The sequence below is a fragment of the Dipteris shenzhenensis genome, chromosome 6 (assembly GCF_047967505.1).
Source record: "Dipteris shenzhenensis isolate YYH24624 ecotype China chromosome 6, Dip_SZ_1.0, whole genome shotgun sequence".
Classification (NCBI taxonomy): domain Eukaryota; kingdom Viridiplantae; phylum Streptophyta; class Polypodiopsida; order Gleicheniales; family Dipteridaceae; genus Dipteris; species Dipteris shenzhenensis.
In genome coordinates, this window is record NC_141601.1 from 18,097,326 (window position 1) to 18,104,218 (window position 6,893).

The 6,893-nt window shown below is 39.9% G+C and overlaps 1 long non-coding RNA gene across 1 annotated transcript; it reads left to right on the plus strand.

Moving 5' to 3' along the window:
- Positions 1–424: 424 nt before the first annotated feature.
- LOC147900882 (uncharacterized) lies at positions 425–5,993 on the plus strand. The gene is made up of 3 exons (XR_015541238.1): positions 425–520; positions 617–892; positions 5,679–5,993. It is a non-coding gene; the product is annotated as an uncharacterized LOC147900882 (long non-coding RNA).
- Positions 5,994–6,893: the final 900 nt, after the last annotated feature.

The following is a 6,893-nucleotide window of genomic DNA, read 5'->3' on the forward strand; positions in this document are numbered from 1 at the left end:
CAAAGCTGGAGAAGCCACATTGGTTCCAGTTCATTTTAGATTGTTGCTGAGTTCCTAACATACCCCTTTTTAATTTAGGTTTGGAATTTGTCTTATACTGCAACCAATATTTTTCAGGTGCTTTTAAATGATTTAATTCTACAAAGGCACATGGTAACTATCATCTTTTTATCTATGAATTTCTTCAGGAAGGAAAAAGCTCAGGAACTATGGGAAGAAAATTTGCGTGAAAAAGAAAAGGTGGTTGGACCTAGTAGTCCACGGCTAGTGGTTCACCTCCAAAATTTGGCAACTTCTTATGCTCATGATGAGAAGTTTGATAAATGTGAACCATTGCTAAGGCACAGCTTGAAATTAATTACCACAAGTTTGGGACCATTAGCTCCCCAGGCATTAGTCCCTTTGGAGTTCTTAGCAACAACTCTGCATCATCTAGGAAAACAAGTGGAAGCTGAGGCTCTCGCATGCCAAGCTCTTAGCATCCGAGAAAATAATTATCCAATGGAAAATCCACTAATGGGTAAGTCTTAAATGCTTGTAAGATAGCAATCCTGTTTCCTTCATGTGGGTGCTCATAAGAAGTATTAACATTGAATGTTTGCTTTCTATTTTGTAGGAGAAGCTTGTAACATATTGGCTTCAATTTTACATTCAAGGGGAAAAAATGATGAAGCGCTAACCCTTGCACAGAGGGCTCTTCATATAAAAGAGAAACAATTGGGCAAGAATAATCTGGGACTTGGTGGAATATTGGATTTGCTCATAGAGATAATGCACAGTTTAGATAGAATAGAAGAAACCCTGCCATTAATTGAAAGACTTGAGGGGCTTATTTCCTCATCTCGAAAAGCTGCTACATAGAGAGATTCTTTCCAAGTTTTCAATTCCCTTGGTAGGTCACCCCCTATTCCCTTGGTAGATGCCTCCTTCCTGTAATTATTTGTCTGTGTTACCAAAGGCATTTTGTCTACCCTTGTTAAAGGGCAAGGGGATTCTAGATGTTTCCTTCCCAGGTTATTCTGCAATTGAAGCATAAAGACCTTGTTCTTTTAGTGCAAATACCCCTTCAATGAGTCGTATAAAATGAACCAATGATGAATTATTTATAAAGTTAGTATATGATAAATATTTTCTATTACACTATGGAAGGAGGCACCTCTTTCCCTATACAAGCACTCCATTATTGTTGGAGATATCATAGCAAGAGTGTGTTGGTGTGTAGTACTAGGTGCTCTAGTACTAGTCTATGTGTGTGAGTCATGTGTGAGTGCCAAGTGTCATCATGGGACTTATCCCATATGCACTAGGTGCTAGTGTGTGAGTGAGTAGCCTATATAAGGCTTGTACTTATTTTTTGATGAATGAATGAAAACCTTTTGTCATGTCTTCATTTGAGCATCATTTCCTCACATCCTAATCTTCTCTCTCTCTCTCTCTCTCTCTCTCTCTCTCTCTCTCTCCACCATGTTTCTAACATGGTATCAGAGCCACCTTCCATAGCTGCTACTTCACCCTAGCCCTAACCCTAATTTTGCTTCAGCCCTTCTTCGTGCAGCCTGTAGCCACCTCAACCCCTGCTCCATTTTGCCCCTTGTTCATTTTTGCCTCTAGCTATTTCTTCCTCTCAGCTTATCTTGCCTCTATTCACCTCCTCCTTGCACCCGTTTGCATCAGCTTAGAGTCTTCATAGCCTGCCGCCTCCATCTAGATTTCCTAGGAGCTGTCTTGAGTGCTCTACATTGTCTAGGCGGCCTCCTTACTTGTTGGTCGGTTCATTGTGCTTGCACGGGTGGACCTTCAGGGCCATTTTTGGAGCTTTTCATTGCCAAAATTGACGTCTTATGTGCTATTGCTATTGCATAACTGCCTCCAACAACAGAGCCACTTCTGAGCTATTTCCAGCACTCCAGCATACATATACCAGCCGACTTTTACTGTCGTGACCTGCTCCAGCACTTTGGAGTGCCTTGCTGAGCTGCTTTGCAGATTTTGAGACCCGCCTTTGCATCTGGAGCACCTGCAGCTATTGCTTAGCCATCCACATCAACCGCCCTACACATTTTGGACCTACGTGTGTATTTTGGAGTCCTTCAAGCCTTCGACCAAGTGCTTCAATTATCTACAGGAGCACCTCTTCAGTTGTCTTGCAACGTGGAGGTTGCTATTGCATTTTGGAGCCTCCGAGGCCATTCACAAGTTTTTTGTTTTGTTTTGCAAAGAACATTCACAAGTTGCTGGTCACATTTATTCAAGCATTTCTTAGGCTATTGCCCGCCTTCATGAAGTCCTCTTCAATCATGACTTAGTTGTCTTCAAGTTCCCTCCTCATGGAGAATTTCAAGGGGGAAGGCTTTCACACGTGGCAAACCAAGATGCAATTGTTGCTTATGTGTGAAGGAGTTTGGGATGTTGTTGAGGATGACCAAGTTGAGTTACTTGATCAACAACACCAAAGGATTTGGAAGCAGCAGAATGCAAAGGCCATTGCCCTCATTGGTCTTTGCTTAGCCGGCTATAGCTACATGTATCTCCTCCGAGGACTCTTCAAGTTCAGCTTGGTCTTCAGCCAGAAGATTGGCATGATGCTTCTCTTGTTCATGTGCTTTCTTCTTGAAGCAATGGGCTTCAGTGTGTTCTTTCCTCCTGTAAAATCTGCAAATGATGTTCTTGTTGGTCTTCCATTTGCTTGTGGAAGCAAATGCATGATCAACAGGAGAGGCAAGAGCGGCTTCCTTATTGCAACGGTCCTTCTTAATTAGGAGTGCCACTATATCATCAAACGTGGTAGTGGCAAGACGAAGGATCTCAAGAGTGTGCTCAAAGTGAGAAATTCCATGCATACTCTTTATAAGGACAGCCATCTTATCTTCAACATCAGGGACACTTTTCAAACTTGAGAGTTGTTGAACAAGAGATTGAAATCGGGCTAGATAATCATTCAACTCATCACTCTATTAGAGTTGGTGATTTTATTACCACCAAAGGTGTCGAGGTGACTCCAAATCTGCTTAGCTATTGACTTGAAATCCACGTGATGGATTTATAAGAGAGTTGAGGTTCACGGCCTCTCTCTTGACGACGAGGATCCATTTGACCAAGATTGGGCTTTCTAGGCCCCTATGCTATGTGTGTGTGTATTGAGTCAAATAAAGGTTCTCAGCCTTGAGTTGTCCCTCTAAAGTGAATGTATTTGGACTCAATAAGAGGTACTTTGTTCTGGGTTGTCTCCAAATGAATGTATTGTCTTTTACTTTGGTTGATGGTACTGATTGCCCAGTTCAGAGTAAGGGGGATGACAAGTGATGGTTTGCCCTTGCCGGTCGCAAGCTGACTAAGAAGTCACTATCACATGGGAGGTATTGGATAGTTGGGTCTCACACTCTTTGCTCTGAAGGGGGGTGTTGGAGATATCATAGCCAAAGAGTGTGTTGATGTGTACTACTAGTCTATGTGTGTGAGTCATGTATTAGTGCCTGCACGTGTCATCATGGGACTTATCCCATATGCACTAGGTACTAGTGTGTGAGTGAGTAGCCTATATAAGGCTTGTACTTCACTTGTCTTGTCATACTTGATCAATGAATGAAAGCCTTTTGTCATGTCTTCATTTGAGCATCATTTCCTCACACCCTAACCTTCTCTCTCTCTCTCTCTCTCTCTCTCTTCTCTCTCTCTCTCTCTCTCTCTCTCTCTCTCCACCATGTTTCCAACAATTATAAAAAATACACACGAGTAGAATCATCTGGAGGCTTGCCTTTTCCCACATCCCACTCTTTCTTGAGTAAGCATCTATCTGTACTATGATCATTGAAACATCATGCTCTGTATATACTGATGTTGATATTTCACACACACTACTGTAGTAGCTAGCTATACTACACCTATGTGACTACACCTATGTGGCAATTCTTTGGAACTTGCACAATGAATACCATCCAACCATAAAAACACAAAAACTATTTTAAAGCTTTGAAAGTATTTTGGCACATTATACATAGTCTAAAATATCTACAAAATGGCTTTTGATTCAGTATAACTGAGTTTTAATACACGGCAAGCCTTTCTACGTAATGTCGAGTTATATCTCGGGGGGGTCACTATGTATAAACCCTCTATATCACGTGCGTTCAAGGCCTATATTTAAAGTCCCTTATCTGTAAAAAATTTCATTAATAAAATGTACCCCTTTTCTATACAAATCTGTAAATTTTTTCCAAAACTATTTTAAATAGTCCCTTATGTATATTTATTTCTGTAAATTTTAGAAATAAAAAAAATCCTTCTGTTGAACTCACGTGATAGGGTTACATATGATGAGTGACCCCCCCGAGAGTTATATGCAGGAGTTCCTCTGTTAAGGATTAACTCCTCATATCATGCCTCTAATCGTCAGGATAATCTAGATTTTATTGAATTTCACTTCCACGGTCTATTATCTACTGTTGTTTAGACAAATGATGCTAAGAAAGAGGGATTTGTGCAAGGTAGCAAGTCAGTGCAGAATTTTGACAAATCTTGCATGGAAACTCCTCTATCTCTAGATGGAAAGACCCAAGGGGAAAATGGCCTTCCCATTGAATTTTATAAAGTGATTGGGGATCTAGTTGGGCCTTACCTCCTGAGGGTCTAGGAGGAGAGCATTAGGACTCAAGTTTTACCTAGCCACCACAATGTTGGAATCATCAAGCTCATTCCTTAAGAAGGAAATAAGCATGAAATCAAGAACTAGAGACCCCTGGCAATGTTGAACTGCAGTTACAACCAAAGCACTTGCCCTTAGGATCCAGATGAGGATGAAGAATTGGATCAGGAAAGAGAAGAAAGGCTTTATCAATGGTAGACACCTTTTACAGGCAATCATAAACTTATAGAAAGGTGTGAACATGCCAAGCATTAGGGTCAAGGCATTTGTTTCTTGAAGGTTGACTTTGACAAAATATATGATAGATTCGATTGGAATTCTATGATCCAAGCCCTTTAGGACATGGGATTAGGTGACTCATATTCTAATACGTATCTTGCTTGACCCTCTACTTTTTGTTGTAGCTGTTGATTCCTTAGGTTGGATGCTAGACAAAAGGGTGGAAGAGAGTCTCATTAAGGGAATTGAGCTACCTACAAGGAAAGAGTTGGTAAACTAATAGTTTGTAGATGATACTAATCTTACACCTATTAATACTGCTCAGCACATTAGTGAGTTTAGAGTGTCTCAACAATTTTGCGAAGTCTCTTGTGTCAACGATCAACCATTTTTGCCAAGCCTCTATGCCAGTGATCAACCATGCCAAAACTAGGTATGCCACTTTGAGTTGAGAGGATTAGGGAGGGCTTGACAATTTAGGGTGCAAAAAGATCCTCAAAGGTCAAATTTTCATACTTCTAGGAATCCCCATGGGCTTTGACATAACTATGGACATGTGGGATTGATTTCTCACAAAATTCAAAAAGAGTCTACCCAAGTGGAGGGGCTCCCAAGCTAATCTCGTTGGAAGGAAACTAGTGCTAAACCACTGTTTATATCTGGTTTCTATTTTCTATCTATCTTACTAACAAACCAGGACTAGAAAAACTCATTTTAGATTGTGCAAGTCCTTAAGGGGAGGGGACGAAAGAAATAATATTCAATTGAATTCTATTCAATTTGATGCTAAAGCTCTCCTTTTGTCTTGGTGAAATAGGGAGAAAGAAGACTTAAGAGGGACTTTGTGAACCTTCATCAGATGTAGCAACAGCTTTATAAAGAGCTTGATGAACATGAGGAGAACTTCAGTTACCATAGTAAGTTTGACTATCCTAAAGTGAAAGAGGAGTTGGTTTAGATGACTCTTACTTGTAGGTTGACTCTTACAAGATGGTGGTTATCCTTAGAGAATCTCATGTGTTCTGCAGTATCCTTTCTTCTTTCAGAGCTTTTGGCTACATTCAGCACTGTGCTGGTATTTGTAGATCACCTCCTTAGAGGGGCTTTTTGATACGATGGAAATTATGTAAAAATATTTTGACATGCTAATATAATAACCTCTTTATGCACCCCCCAAAAAAAGGTAAGTTTTCCAAGGGCTCATATGGTGACTTCTTAATTATTACTTCTTGATATGGATTGGAATCTTACTATTCTTGTCACTCATGTATATCCGGTAGAAGAATTTATTCTAAGCCATTAATCATGTATATATGGTAAAAATTAAAGGACTTGCAAACTCAATTTGACTCTCTTTACTTAAGTTAGCCAAACAAGTGGAAAATGGCTTCCTTAGAATAGAAAGTGTGAGAAAATTGAATTAGACAAGCAAGTTGAATTTGATGTTCATGTGTCCTTGCATAAGGATCAATCTCATTCGTTATGAGGGCCTTGTACCTCGGGGGGGTCACTCATCATATGTAACCCTATCACGTGAGTTCAACAAAAGGATTTTTTTTATTTCTAAAATTTACAGAAATAAATATACATAAGGGATTATTTAAAATAGTTTTGGAAAAAATTTACAGATTTGTATAGAAAAGGGGTACATTTTATTAATGAAAATTTTTACAGATAAGGGACTTTAAATATAGGCCTTGAACGCACGTGATATAGAGGGTTTATACATAGTGACCCCCCCGAGCCTTGTACACTATATTCCAAGTGGAATTTGATGCTCATGTGTCCTTGCATAAAGCTCAATCCCATCTGATACAAGGGCCTTTACACTCATTTTCCAACTTGAGGCCCTTTACCCATGCCATACACCCAAATGAGTGAAAAAAGCGTGTTTATGGTTGGATCAAGCAATAAAGTGGTCATGTGGCCTTGCCACAAGATTGATCACATCTATTATGAGGGAGTTACACTCACTTCTTTACTATTCAAAAAGGGCTTCCTTGTATGGAAAGTGTAAAAGGTCATTACGATT